Source organism: Schistocerca nitens, chromosome 4, assembly GCF_023898315.1.
Source record: "Schistocerca nitens isolate TAMUIC-IGC-003100 chromosome 4, iqSchNite1.1, whole genome shotgun sequence".
NCBI lineage: Eukaryota > Metazoa > Arthropoda > Insecta > Orthoptera > Acrididae > Schistocerca > Schistocerca nitens.
The window spans coordinates 616,601,526-616,616,511 of NC_064617.1; the positions used below are offsets into that span (position 1 = coordinate 616,601,526).

The following is a 14,986-nucleotide window of genomic DNA, read 5'->3' on the forward strand; positions in this document are numbered from 1 at the left end:
AAATGTGAGGTAACCACTGTTACTCCTAAATTTCTGTGGAATTAAGTTTTCTGTGTGTGTGTGTGTGTGTTTGAAAATCCCAGAGGTTCAAGTTGGTAGTTTATATGTTGCAAGCGAAAAAAGCTTTTTAGTAAACTGAGGCACTAGCATTAGTTCCCTGTTCACTGTGACAAGGAAGCTAGTATAAAAAGTAGTTTGTGGTTTTGTTTGCAAAGAAGTGCTCATGGGATGAAAGCACTGCTTGAGATTATTCTGAGATGATGGGGGGGATTGCTAAACATCTAGCATTTTAGTAAGGAGCTTGTCGGAGTATTTGTATAGTTGTAAGATTATTTGTTATTTTATGAGAAATTTCTTTATTCATAGCACATGGGCCATCATAGTTGAAGCATAAAGATTGGCATGGTATGCGTAGGTCTGTAAAATGTCCTGACAGTGATGTTCATAGGGACTTGTTGTATACTTTGATTCTTCATCTGTTTAACAGTAGACATAAGAAATGTATTAGTGGAGCAAGTAGCTGTGAAATTAGTAGTGTATGATTGATAGTATGGACGTGGCGCTTGAAGGAAGTGTTTGTTTAGCTGTGGGTGTTTTCATAATTGCCATGTGAGGAGAAGCAATACTCGTGATAGGCGACGAGAGGTACAGAGAGAAACACATTTATTGCGAGTATTGTATATCAGCAGCTCTTGGGCGGGTATCAAGTAAGACGCAAAGTGAAACGAAAGAGGAAGTATGCATGAAAGTGGCCAAATATCGACAAGAGTTCGCACTGTTAGGGTGAGGTGAATAAGCTAGTGCGGTGCGAAAATTTTCGAAGAGAGAGGCGGTTTTAAAGAAAGCACAAGAGTCCTATGAATGCCCTCTTGTGTGTTTCTCTTTCAGTGGCTATTTGGCATGTCTGCTTGCGCCATAGAAAGCTACTGTATGTGCCCCAGGCCCCCATCTAGCGGCCGGAGGTGCAAGCGGTGTTTACATACAGTCTCGCCTGAGGCAATGGTCTCTCATTTCGGAACGCAAGAAGCACTGGTAGCGCACAAAAATAGCCGAGTGAGATCATTGCGGCCAAGTAAGGGTAGAAGTAGGTTCTTTGCAGAATGTCTGAGCTTAAGAAATTCTTCGATAAGTAAATCGCGAAATGTGAAGAATGTGTCGTATTCTCGTAGGGCGTGTTGACGGTCTCGTGGCATAAGTAGCGAGCGGTGATAGCTTGCAAGCAAGATCATACTTCACAGGATCATTTCTGTAGTATGTCTTCAACTCTCTCTAGTTCAACGCTGGAGTAGACGTAACCACGATGATGAGTGGTAGCACTCTCCCTGAGCGTGAGGCTTGCGATCAAGATTCATCGCATCTTGGTTGTAATCGATGATCGTTCACCACATTCTGAGGGATGTGGGAAGGGAATAGCGCTTTCCGAGTGGTGGTTTTATTATATAGATTAGAAGCATAAGTCATACTGTTGGTATCGGGACCCGCGTCGTTGCAGAAATGTCGCTACAGGTTGTGGAAAGACTTCGATTGCGACATGTCATGAAAGCCTCGTGGAAGTTTCTCGAGTGGCACGGGGACGAGCCATTTGATTTGGCCTGCTCCAAGTGCTAGGCTTGGATGACAACGACGCACTTTTGAGTTACAAGAATGAGTGAGCAACACAAGAAGAATGCAATTGATGACCATAAAAAGCTGACACACAACACAGTCTCGATAATCACCACTAATGCATGATGTACGAAACATTTAGGAGGAGCACGTTTGGCTAGCAAACATGAATTGAGTGATTTGCAAGGCAGTGTTATCTGCAAGAAGGAATGCATGAAATTCGCAAATGAATAAGACTGGTTCAAATACTATCGACAGAAATTTTATTTCTGTTGTCAACTAGTATTAATTAGTTGTGTGGGAGCAGGGGGATATTTCCCTTGCACCATACATCTACATACACGTTGCGTGTGATGTGGCCTAGTTTTGCGTACAAAGAACTATCTAGTTGTCAGTTTTTTGAGTGAACGAGTGTGGTGGGGAGGAGAGAGATTAGTGTTAGATGCAGAGCAGTGCGGGCAGTTGTGTGTCGGACGTTGTATGTCGGACGGTGGGTCGCCGACAGGAATTATGCGTGCTGCCATCTGTCGGCAGGTGAGGTAATGAAGCAGCTTGAATGGTGACAGAAATGATGAAAATAGTTATCTAAAGAGTAATAGCGACGACAGTTGGCAGACACTTATTTCAGCGTTGACAGTTAGTTTGGGGTGTGTGCTTGCATGACACTGGAAGTCTGTTGACGGTAGAGAAGTAGACAAGACGGCAAGAATTTTCGGCGTTCTCGCGGAGAAGTAATAGAGAAGCAGCCATAAGTATTGAAGTGAGGGCGTTGATCGGCACTCTGGTTTCCCTTCAAACCGAATAAATCTTTCGCCTTTTACTAAAGATTTCCGTGGAGGGGAACATTAAATGAGTCTAGAAGGTATTTTTTGTAGTGCTCGGCTATTGCTGAGCCACAATCACAAGTAAAACGTAATGTGAGTAGCAAGAGGTAGATTGTGTTGTGAGAATGAAGGGCGTGGATTAGCGGATCACGTTTGACCTGAAATGGCGTGCAGTGTGTTAGACGATTGTGTAGAGAGAGAGAGAGAGAGGGGGGGGGGGGTAGAGGGGGACAGAGCTATTTATTGTCCTGCAAACTCTTGGTGAACCCTTTCCGTACCTCAGTTGTAGATGATTTGAGAATGTTTACTTGCACTGCAGTTGCACAACAGCATATAAGCTGATATTTGGAAGTGAATGATGAATGATTGTCTTTGTAATAAATACTGGTATGTGATAAGTAGATTTTGTTTTGAAAGCCAAAATAATTTTTACCGCAGAAGTTTGTGATTTGTAGGTATGATGTGAGTGAGATTTGGGCTGAAGATGGTGGTTAGTTGGGCAGGATGAGTATTTCAATTGTTTTCAATAGAGTGGATATTAGTGGCACTGGCTTGTTGCCATAATGTGGCATTGGTTCTTTGTTCATAACAGTGTACTCAGTTTTGTAGAAGATTTAGGTGAGAAAGAGACAGTTGTTGAATATGACATAGATAGCTAGAAATGAATTGAGTAGCAATTTCCTGCTAGGTGTAGTTTGGGTATGATGTGTCTCAGTGAGAGATAAATCTTGAAATTGAAGGGTTGTTCCTTGCTACAGTCTTGGAAACTATGTATCTGTTGTTGACTCCAATGTTTTCAAGATTACTTGTGTACAAAATTGGCCAGACTTTGCAGTTTCTTCTTCAATAAATCAGTGGAAGGTGGTGCAGATAATGGTAAAAATGTTCAGTGCCTCCTGTGAGTTGTTGATGCTGCTTGTCTTTTAAGTAAAATTGAAAGGGGCTCTTGATTGACCCAGCCATACACAGAGCTGGTGCATACTTGGCTTGAGAAGACTTTGGTCAGTAAATGATGAAATACCGACACAGTGGTCACAACAAAGCTCCTTTCCCTGCATTTTAGTTTCCCTCGGGTATAGAGTGACATGTTATTGGCAGAGGATGTGCAGATAATCACTTTGATCAGGCTGTTCGTTTTTTTAATGCTCTTTTACCAGAATCCATTCATAGTGATTAGTGTGTTCTCTGTTGGAACACGATGAGAACATTGTGTGAAGTGCACAGAAGTAGCTATTTGAGTATGTATGAAAATGTGAGGTAACCACTGTTACTCCTAAATTTCTGTGGAATTAAGTTTTCTGTGTGTGTGTGTGTGTGTGTGTGTGTGTGTGTTTGAAAATCCCAGCGGTTCAAGTTGGTAGTTTATATGTTGCAAGCGAAAAAAGCTTTTTAGTAAACTGAGGCACTAGCATTAGTTCCCTGTTCACTGTGACAAGGAAGCTAGTATAAAAAGTAGTTTGTGGTTTTGTTTGCAAAGAAGTGATCATGGGATGAAAGCACTGCTTGAGATTATTCTGAGATGATGGGGGGATTGCTAAACATCTAGCATTTTAGTAAGGAGCTTGTCGGAGTATTTGTATAGTTGTAAGATTATTTGTTATTTTATGAGAAATTTCTTTATTCATAGCACATGGGCCATCATAGTTGAAGCATAAAGATTGGCATGGTATGCGTAGGTCTGTAAAATGTCCTGACAGTGATGTTCATAGGGACTTGTTGTATACTTTGATTCTTCATCTGTTTAACAGTAGACATAAGAAATGTATTAGTGGAGCAAGTAGCTGTGAAATTAGTAGTGTATGATTGATAGTATGGACGTGGCGCTTGAAGGAAGTGTTTGTTTAGCTGTGGGTGTTTTCATAATTGCCATATGAGGAGAAGCAATACTCGTGATAGGCGACGAGAGGTACAGAGAGAAACACATTTATTGCGAGTATTGTATATCAGCAGCTCTTGGGCGGGTATCAAGTAAGACGCAAAGTGAAACGAAAGAGGAAGTATGCATGAAAGTGGCCAAATATCGACAAGAGTTCGCACTGTTAGGGTGAGGTGAATAAGCTAGTGCGGTGCGAAAATTTTCGAAGAGAGAGGCGGTTTTAAAGAAAGCACAAGAGTCCTATGAATGCCCTCTTGTGTGTTTCTCTTTCAGTGGCTATTTGGCATGTCTGCTTGCGCCATAGAAAGCTACTGTATGTGCCCCAGGCCCCCATCTAGCGGCCGGAGGTGCAAGCGGTGTTTACATACAGTCTCGCCTGAGGCAATGGTCTCTCATTTCGGAACGCAAGAAGCACTGGTAGCGCACAAAAATAGCCGAGTGAGATCATTGCGGCCAAGTAAGGGTAGAAGTAGGTTCTTTGCAGAATGTCTGAGCTTAAGAAATTCTTCGATAAGTAAATCGCGAAATGTGAAGAATGTGTCGTATTCTCGTAGGGCGTGTTGACGGTCTCGTGGCATAAGTAGCGAGCGGTGATAGCTTGCAAGCAAGATCATACTTCACAGGATCATTTCTGTAGTATGTCTTCAACTCTCTCTAGTTCAACGCTGGAGTAGACGTAACCACGATGATGAGTGGTAGCACTCTCCCTGAGCGTGAGGCTTGCGATCAAGATTCATCGCATCTTGGTTGTAATCGATGATCGTTCACCACATTCTGAGGGATGTGGGAAGGGAATAGCGCTTTCCGAGTGGTGGTTTTATTATATAGATGTTTTTAATCACGTTCACACTTTTACTTATAAAATACTTTATTAAAATATACATAGGTTCACTTCATAAAAGACACACGAAGATTGACTATTGCGCCCCATCACTCACACATATATACACAAACAGCTGTCACCACAATCGATACTTCTCGAACATACTTTCTCATATCCGATATAAATGTATTACATAATTCCAACACACCTCCTTACATTTATATCGCGATGTTTAACATATTCCTAATTTTAATGAATTTTTCTTTACATAACGACTTTGTGAATATATCTGCAACATTTTCATTTGAATCTACTTTAACAATATCAATGAGTCCCTGTAAATAATACTCATTCACAAAATGGTAATGCACTTCTATGTATTTTGAATTCTTTGTAAAATTACCAAACTTCGCTATATTTAATGCTCCTGAATTGTCTTCATATATGACAATAGGTTTTTCAAATTTAACATTAAAAATGTCTAAAATATCACGTACAAGTTTCACCTCGCTTACAGCTTCAGACAATGCTACATATTCTGCGAAAGTTGAAGCCTTTGTAACACTCGCTTGTTTTCTTGACTTCCAAAATACAACATTACCAAATAACCTAATTACATAACCAGAAGTTGACTTTCTATCCACACTATCACCTGCCCAATCTGAATCCACAAAACAATCTAATATCTCAGCACTTTCATTCCTACAATAGTTTAATTTCAAATCTTTAGTTAAATATAAATATTTCAAAATTCTCAAAGCATATTTAAAATGAGTACTACTGTAACAACTTTGGAATCTGCTCAAGTAATTCACACTATAGCTAATATCTGGTCTAGTACCCGAACTTACGTACAAGAGTGCACCTATCAAGTTTCTATATCTAACATCATTACAATCTTCATACGCTGGTTCCAACTTTAAATTTACTTCCATTGGAGTTTTGTACAAGATCGAATCTTCAATTTTATATTTCGCAGCTAACGAATCAATATATTTTTCTTGACTCAAACTCATAACTCTTGTTTCACAATCATAATTAATATCGATGCCAAGATATCTTTTTACCTCACCTAAATCTTTCATATTAAATCGTTTTGACAATAAGTTCTTAATCTTAACAATTTTTTCTTTTCTCACACAGCAAATGAGCAAATCGTCGACAAAAATAATCAAATAAATCAAGACATCTCCATCTCGCAATACATAAAGACAATAATCATATTTACTCCTTTTAAAACCTAAACTTCTTAAAAACTCATCAAGACAATTGTACCAAGCTCGTGAGCTTTCTCGCAAACCATACAATGCTTTATACAATTTACAGACTCTATCCGTACCATCATCATATCCTCTTGGCTGCTTTACATAAACTTCAGATAAAACTTTACAATTTAGAAACGCAGTCTCTACGTCCATTTGTTCTATAACCAAACCTTCTTGACAACAGTATGACAACAAAATCTTTAATGTTTGCATATTGGTTACTGGAGAATAAATATCCTCGACGACTTCTTTTTGTTGAAACCCCCTGACAACTAATCTTGCTTTGTAAACACTTTCTGATTTCTTTGTGAAAACCCACTTTACATCAATGGCTTCTTTATCAACTGGTTTATCTACTAATTCCCATGTTTTGTTTTTGTTCAAACAATCAATTTCCTTATTCATCGCTTTTTCCCAATAATTTGATTCGGCGCTGTTAATCGCCTCCTCAAAGCTTTCCGGACTATTTGCACTGCAAAAGTTTACATAAATAAAGTTGCTGTAAACATAATCGTTTAATATTTTTGGTTTTCTTTCTCTAGATGATCTCCTCAACCCAAGTACTTTCTCTGGTTCATGATTATCAGAAAGCTTTTCATTTTTCTCAATTTCCTTCTGTTTTTCTATTAGTTCAGTTTCATTTTCTATACTTTTGTGTTCAGAATCACTAGAATATTCACTTACTGAATCATAATCTTTAAACCCAATACATTTAACACCACTTTCAACAATGTCCACATGTCGAGCAACAACTATCTTATTATTTATTAGCACTCTGTAGCCTACTTCACAATAACCCATTAAAACCCCCAAATCGGCTTTCCTATCCCATTTTGACTTCCTCAGTTGCTCAGGTACTCTTACAAAAACTCTACTCCCATACAATTTCAAATGATTAACATTAGGTCTTTTCCCCAGTAATATCTCATAAGGAGTTTTCTTTTCAATGGTGTTAGCTAAAGTTCTGTTTTTGAGGTACGCTGCTGCACAAACCACTTCAGGCCAAAATCTCTTGTCTACTCGCGCTTCGGCTAGCAGACACCGAGACATGTCCATGATGGATCTGTTATACCTTTCAGCAGTACCATTAAGCTCATGCACATAAGGTGGACAAGCATTCAATACAATTCCTTTTTGTCTCACAAATTCATAGACATTTTCATTTAAATATTCCTTCCCATTGTCACATCTTATCTTTTTAACAGTTTTCCCAGTGAGATTCTCAACTTCATTAATATACTCTACAAAACAATTGTATACTTGATCTTTAGATTTTATGGTGTAAACACGAGCTGCCTTACTGTAATCATCAATGAAAGAAAGAAAATATCTTTCCCCATGCATTCCAGTAGTTGAGTGAGGCCCATTTAGATCTGTGTGAACAATTTCTAAAATTTCTTTTGCTTTGGTTCTATTATTTTTAAAAAGAACATTATGCATTTTGTTTTCGATACAGATTTTACATTTCATAAATTCTGATTCTAGTTCTGAAGGAACCCCATCTAACAATTGATGTTTACATAAAGTATTTAAATGATTGAAATTAACATGTCCCAAAATGCGATGCCATTTTTCCTTTGTTGTCATATTATTGTCTTTACTCATAACATTAACATTAACTTCTCCTTTATTAATAGTACTACTCATTTTATACAACCCACTCTCTTTCCATGCAATCGCAATCAATCCATTAGCTTTATCAAAAATTTTAGCATTATTCCTTACCGATACAATTTTGTGATTACCTGTAATTTTGGCATAACTGATCAAGTTTTTGTCTATGTCTTTTACAAAGAAAACATCTCGCATATTAATTGGAACCATTTGATCATAGACAGGAAAATTACTAATTACATTACCAACTTTAGTAGCTTGCAAAATTTTTCCATCAGCAATTTTTACATTTATAGGTTGTTTTAAAGTTATACTCTTAGAAAAATATTCCTCATTATTAATAACATGATCAGTACAGCCACTGTCTAATAACCAATTGATTTGAATTTGATTGTTGTTACTTGACTCTACTGTTCTATTTTGACCTATCATGGAATTAACCTCTGTTATAAAACTACTCATACCATGATCACTCTGATGGTAACCTTGCTTGCTGTGATGCCGACCGCTGCTAAAACCATGCTGCTCTCCTCGACCACGTTGCCTGCTGCCATAACCTCCACGCTGCATGTTGCCGTAATTTCCACGCTGTACATTGCTATAGCCTCCACGCTGCATATTTCCATTACCTCTGTCGCTACTTTGAAAATGTACTCCACGATGCCATGTGCCTCTGTTACTTGTTCTTCCCTGGTTACAATCACGTTTGAAGTGACCTGCTTTGCCGCATCGATAACATACTTGCTCCTGATTTCTTGAATTTAATTTTCTTTCTGTGTGAAATGCATTTGATTTTACCTCTTCATTTCCAGTTTTTGCATTCAATAATTGAATCTTACTTTTAACATATTCAACTGTCTGGTCCTCTTCCTTCAAGACGTCCACTAAGTCCCCAATATAGCTCATTGACTCTGGTAACGTTCGCAGCATATAATTTAACTTCTCCTTTTCCGTTACTTTAGCGCCTGCAGATTTCAGCTCATTTACAGTTTTTTCAAATGCACTGAAAAATGTCCCCGTATCACTGTAATCACTTAACCTCAATTTGTCCAACTTGTTTCTGCATAATATTTGAAGGGCTGTAGACTCTTTCGAATATAATTCATCAAATTTCTTCATGATCTCGAAAGCACTTTCTCTGTCACTCACGAATTCTAGTTGCTTATGAAGAGGAGAAGCATAAGTCATACTGTTGGTATCGGGACCCGCGTCGTTGCAGAAATGTCGCTACAGGTTGTGGAAAGACTTCGATTGCGACATGTCATGAAAGCCTCGTGGAAGTTTCTCGAGTGGCACGGGGACGAGCCATTTGATTTGGCCTGCTCCAAGTGCTAGGCTTGGATGACAACGACGTACTTTTGAGTTACAAGAATGAGTGAGCAACACAAGAAGAGTGCAATTGATGACCATAAAAAGCTGACACACAACACAGTTTGATTTGGCCTGCTCCAAGTGCTAGGCTTGGATGACAACGACGTACTTTTGAGTTACAAGAATGAGTGAGCAACACAAGAAGAGTGCAATTGATGACCATAAAAAGCTGACACACAACACAGTCTCGATAATCACCACTAATGCATGATGTACGAAACATTTAGGAGGAGCACGTTTGGCTAGCAAACATGAATTGAGTGATTTGCAAGGCAGTGTTATCTGCAAGAAGGAATGCATGAAATTCGCAAATGAATAAGACTGGTTCAAATACTACCGACAGAAATTTTATTTCTGTTGTCAACTAGTATTAATTAGTTGTGTGGGAGCAGGGGGATATTTCCCTTGCACCATACATCTACATACACGTTGCGTGTGATGTGGCCTAGTTTTGCGTACAAAGAACTATCTAGTTGTCAGTTTTTTGAGTGAACGAGTGTGGTGGGGAGGAGAGAGATTAGTGTTAGATGCAGAGCAGTGCGGGCAGTTGTGTGTCGGACGTTGTATGTCGGACGGTGGGTCGCCGACAGGAATTATGCGTGCTGCCATCTGTCGGCAGGTGAGGTAATGAAGCAGCTTGAATGGTGACAGAAATGATGAAAATAGTTATCTAAAGAGTAATAGCGACGACAGTTGGCAGACACTTATTTCAGCGTTGACAGTTAGTTTGGGGTGTGTGCTTGCATGACACTGGAAGTCTGTTGACGGTAGAGAAGTAGACAAGACGGGAAGAATTTTCGGCGTTCTCGCGGAGAAGTAATAGAGAAGCAGCCATAAGTATTGAAGTGAGGGCGTTGATCGGCACTCTGGTTTCCCTTCAAACCGAATAAATCTTTCGCCTTTTACTAAAGATTTCCGTGGAGGGGAACATTAAATGAGTCTAGAAGGTATTTTTTGTAGTGCTCGGCTATTGCTGAGCCACAATCACAAGTAAAACGTAATGTGAGTAGCAAGAGGTAGATTGTGTTGTGAGAATGAAGGGCGTGGATTAGCGGATCACGTTTGACCTGAAATGGCGTGCAGTGTGTTAGACGATTGTGTAGAGAGAGAGAGAGGGGGACAGAGCTATTTATTGTCCTGCAAACTCTTGGTGAACCCTTTCCGTACCTCAGTTGTAGATGATTTGAGAATGTTTACTTGCACTGCAGTTGCACAACAGCATATAAGCTGATATTTGGAAGCGAATGATGAATGATTGTCTTTGTAATAAATACTGGTATGTGATAAGTAGATTTTGTTTTGAAAGCCAAAATAATTTTTACCGCAGAAGTTTGTGATTTGTAGGTATGATGTGAGTGAGATTTGGGCTGAAGATGGTGGTTAGTTGGGCAGGATGAGTATTTCAATTGTTTTCAATAGAGTGGATATTAGTGGCACTGGCTTGTTGCCATAATGTGGCATTGGTTCTTTGTTCATAACAGTGTACTCAGTTTTGTAGAAGATTTAGGTGAGAAAGAGACAGTTGTTGAATATGACATAGATAGCTAGAAATGAATTGAGTAGCAATTTCCTGCTAGGTGTAGTTTGGGTATGATGTGTCTCAGTGAGAGATAAATCTTGAAATTGAAGGGTTGTTCCTTGCTACAGTCTTGGAAACTATGTATCTGCTGTTGACTCCAATGTTTTCAAGATTACTTGTGTACAAAATTGGCCAGACTTTGCAGTTTCTTCTTCAATAAATCAGTGGAAGGTGGTGCAGATAATGGTAAAAATGTTCAGTGCCTCCTGTGAGTTGTTGATGCTGCTTGTCTTTTAAGTAAAATTGATAGGGGCTCTTGATTGACCCAGCCATACACAGAGCTGGTGCATACTTGGCTTGAGAAGACTTTGGTCAGTAAATGATGAAATACCGACACAGTGGTCACAACAAAGCTCCTTTCCCTGCATTTTAGTTTCCCTCGGGTATAGAGTGACATGTTATTGGCAGAGGATGTGCAGATAATCACTTTGATCAGGCTGTTCGTTTTTTTAATGCTCTTTTACCAGAATCCATTCATAGTGATTAGTGTGTTCTCTGTTGGAACACGATGAGAACATTGTGTGAAGTGCACAGAAGTAGCTATTTGAGTATGTATGAAAATGTGAGGTAACCACTGTTACTCCTAAATTTCTGTGGAATTAAGTTTTCTGTGTGTGTGTGTGTGTGTTTGAAAATCCCAGAGGTTCAAGTTGGTAGTTTATATGTTGCAAGCGAAAAAAGCTTTTTAGTAAACTGAGGCACTAGCATTAGTTCCCTGTTCACTGTGACAAGGAAGCTAGTATAAAAAGTAGTTTGTGGTTTTGTTTGCAAAGAAGTGATCATGGGATGAAAGCACTGCTTGAGATTATTCTGAGATGATGGGGGGGATTGCTAAACATCTAGCATTTTAGTAAGGAGCTTGTCGGAGTATTTGTATAGTTGTAAGATTATTTGTTATTTTATGAGAAATTTCTTTATTCATAGCACATGGGCCATCATAGTTGAAGCATAAAGATTGGCATGGTATGCGTAGGTCTGTAAAATGTCCTGACAGTGATGTTCATAGGGACTTGTTGTATACTTTGATTCTTCATCTGTTTAACAGTAGACATAAGAAATGTATTAGTGGAGCAAGTAGCTGTGAAATTAGTAGTGTATGATTGATAGTATGGACGTGGCGCTTGAAGGAAGTGTTTGTTTAGCTGTGGGTGTTTTCATAATTGCCATGTGAGGAGAAGCAATACTCGTGATAGGCGACGAGAGGTACAGAGAGAAACACATTTATTGCGAGTATTGTATATCAGCAGCTCTTGGGCGGGTATCAAGTAAGACGCAAAGTGAAACGAAAGAGGAAGTATGCATGAAAGTGGCCAAATATCGACAAGAGTTCGCACTGTTAGGGTGAGGTGAATAAGCTAGTGCGGTGCGAAAATTTTCGAAGAGAGAGGCGGTTTTAAAGAAAGCACAAGAGTCCTATGAATGCCCTCTTGTGTGTTTCTCTTTCAGTGGCTATTTGGCATGTCTGCTTGCGCCATAGAAAGCTACTGTATGTGCCCCAGGCCCCCATCTAGCGGCCGGAGGTGCAAGCGGTGTTTACATACAGTCTCGCCTGAGGCAATGGTCTCTCATTTCGGAACGCAAGAAGCACTGGTAGCGCACAAAAATAGCCGAGTGAGATCATTGCGGCCAAGTAAGGGTAGAAGTAGGTTCTTTGCAGAATGTCTGAGCTTAAGAAATTCTTCGATAAGTAAATCGCGAAATGTGAAGAATGTGTCGTATTCTCGTAGGGCGTGTTGACGGTCTCGTGGCATAAGTAGCGAGCGGTGATAGCTTGCAAGCAAGATCATACTTCACAGGATCATTTCTGTAGTATGTCTTCAACTCTCTCTAGTTCAACGCTGGAGTAGACGTAACCACGATGATGAGTGGTAGCACTCTCCCTGAGCGTGAGGCTTGCGATCAAGATTCATCGCATCTTGGTTGTAATCGATGATCGTTCACCACATTCTGAGGGATGTGGGAAGGGAATAGCGCTTTCCGAGTGGTGGTTTTATTATATAGATTAGAAGCATAAGTCATACTGTTGGTATCGGGACCCGCGTCGTTGCAGAAATGTCGCTACAGGTTGTGGAAAGACTTCGATTGCGACATGTCATGAAAGCCTCGTGGAAGTTTCTCGAGTGGCACGGGGACGAGCCATTTGATTTGGCCTGCTCCAAGTGCTAGGCTTGGATGACAACGACGTACTTTTGAGTTACAAGAATGAGTGAGCAACACAAGAAGAGTGCAATTGATGACCATAAAAAGCTGACACACAACACAGTCTCGATAATCACCACTAATGCATGATGTACGAAACATTTAGGAGGAGCACGTTTGGCTAGCAAACATGAATTGAGTGATTTGCAAGGCAGTGTTATCTGCAAGAAGGAATGCATGAAATTCGCAAATGAATAAGACTGGTTCAAATACTATCGACAGAAATTTTATTTCTGTTGTCAACTAGTATTAATTAGTTGTGTGGGAGCAGGGGGATATTTCCCTTGCACCATACATCTACATACACGTTGCGTGTGATGTGGCCTAGTTTTGCGTACAAAGAACTATCTAGTTGTCAGTTTTTTGAGTGAACGAGTGTGGTGGGGAGGAGAGAGATTAGTGTTAGATGCAGAGCAGTGCGGGCAGTTGTGTGTCGGACGTTGTATGTCGGACGGTGGGTCGCCGACAGGAATTATGCGTGCTGCCATCTGTCGGCAGGTGAGGTAATGAAGCAGCTTGAATGGTGACAGAAATGATGAAAATAGTTATCTAAAGAGTAATAGCGACGACAGTTGGCAGACACTTATTTCAGCGTTGACAGTTAGTTTGGGGTGTGTGCTTGCATGACACTGGAAGTCTGTTGACGGTAGAGAAGTAGACAAGACGGCAAGAATATTCGGCGTTCTCGCGGAGAAGTAATAGAGAAGCAGCCATAAGTATTGAAGTGAGGGCGTTGATCGGCACTCTGGTTTCCCTTCAAACCGAATAAATCTTTCGCCTTTTACTAAAGATTTCCGTGGAGGGGAACATTAAATGAGTCTAGAAGGTATTTTTTGTAGTGCTCGGCTATTGCTGAGCCACAATCACAAGTAAAACGTAATGTGAGTAGCAAGAGGTAGATTGTGTTGTGAGAATGAAGGGCGTGGATTAGCGGTTCACGTTTGGCCTGAAATGGCGTGCAGTGTGTTAGACGATTGTGTAGAGAGAGAGTGAGGGGGGTAGAGGGGGACAGAGCTATTTATTGTCCTGCAAACTCTTGGTGAACCCTTTCCGTACCTCAGTTGTAGATGATTTGAGAATGTTTACTTGCACTGCAGTTGCACAACAGCATATAAGCTGATATTTGGAAGCGAATGATGAATGATTGTCTTTGTAATAAATACTGGTATGTGATAAGTAGATTTTGTTTTGAAAGCCAAAATAATTTTTACCGCAGAAGTTTGTGATTTGTAGGTATGATGTGAGTGAGATTTGGGCTGAAGATGGTGGTTAGTTGGGCAGGATGAGTATTTCAATTGTTTTCAATAGAGTGGATATTAGTGGCACTGGCTTGTTGCCATAATGTGGCATTGGTTCTTTGTTCATAACAGTGTACTCAGTTTTGTAGAAGATTTAGGTGAGAAAGAGACAGTTGTTGAATATGACATAGATAGCTAAAAATGAATTGAGTAGCAATTTCCTGCTAGGTGTAGTTTGGGTATGATGTGTCTCAGTGAGAGATAAATCTTGAAATTGAAGGGTTGTTCCTTGCTACAGTCTTGGAAACTATGTATCTGCTGTTGACTCCAATGTTTTCAAGATTACTTGTGTACAAAATTGGCCAGACTTTGCAGTTTCTTCTTCAATAAATCAGTGGAAGGTGGTGCAGATAATGGTAAAAATGTTCAGTGCCTCCTGTGAGTTGTTGATGCTGCTTGTCTTTTAAGTAAAATTGAAAGGGGCTCTTGATTGACCCAGCCATACACAGAGCTGGTGCATACTTGGCTTGAGAAGACTTTGGTCAGTAAATGATGAAATACCGACACAGTGGTCACAACAAAGCTCCTTTCC

The 14,986-nt window shown here is 39.9% G+C and overlaps 6 non-coding genes across 6 annotated transcripts; all 6 read left to right on the top strand.

The window, feature by feature from the left end:
- The first annotated feature begins 1,221 nt into the window (after positions 1-1,221).
- Positions 1,222-1,428, top strand: LOC126254499 (small nucleolar RNA U3). The gene has a single exon (XR_007546177.1). It is a non-coding gene; the product is annotated as a small nucleolar RNA U3 (small nucleolar RNA).
- A 953-nt stretch (positions 1,429-2,381) lies between these two features.
- Positions 2,382-2,500, top strand: LOC126254719 (U5 spliceosomal RNA). Its single transcript, XR_007546367.1, has one exon. It is a non-coding gene; the product is annotated as a U5 spliceosomal RNA (small nuclear RNA).
- Positions 2,501-4,911: 2,411 nt separating this feature from the next.
- LOC126254500 (small nucleolar RNA U3) lies at positions 4,912-5,118 on the top strand. The gene has a single exon (XR_007546178.1). It is a non-coding gene; the product is annotated as a small nucleolar RNA U3 (small nucleolar RNA).
- Positions 5,119-10,239: 5,121 nt separating this feature from the next.
- LOC126254720 (U5 spliceosomal RNA) lies at positions 10,240-10,358 on the top strand. Its single transcript, XR_007546368.1, has one exon. It is a non-coding gene; the product is annotated as a U5 spliceosomal RNA (small nuclear RNA).
- A 2,378-nt stretch (positions 10,359-12,736) lies between these two features.
- On the top strand, positions 12,737-12,943 carry LOC126254502 (small nucleolar RNA U3). Its single transcript, XR_007546179.1, has one exon. It is a non-coding gene; the product is annotated as a small nucleolar RNA U3 (small nucleolar RNA).
- Positions 12,944-13,896: 953 nt separating this feature from the next.
- Positions 13,897-14,015, top strand: LOC126254723 (U5 spliceosomal RNA). The gene has a single exon (XR_007546369.1). It is a non-coding gene; the product is annotated as a U5 spliceosomal RNA (small nuclear RNA).
- The last annotated feature ends 971 nt before the right edge of the window (positions 14,016-14,986 follow it).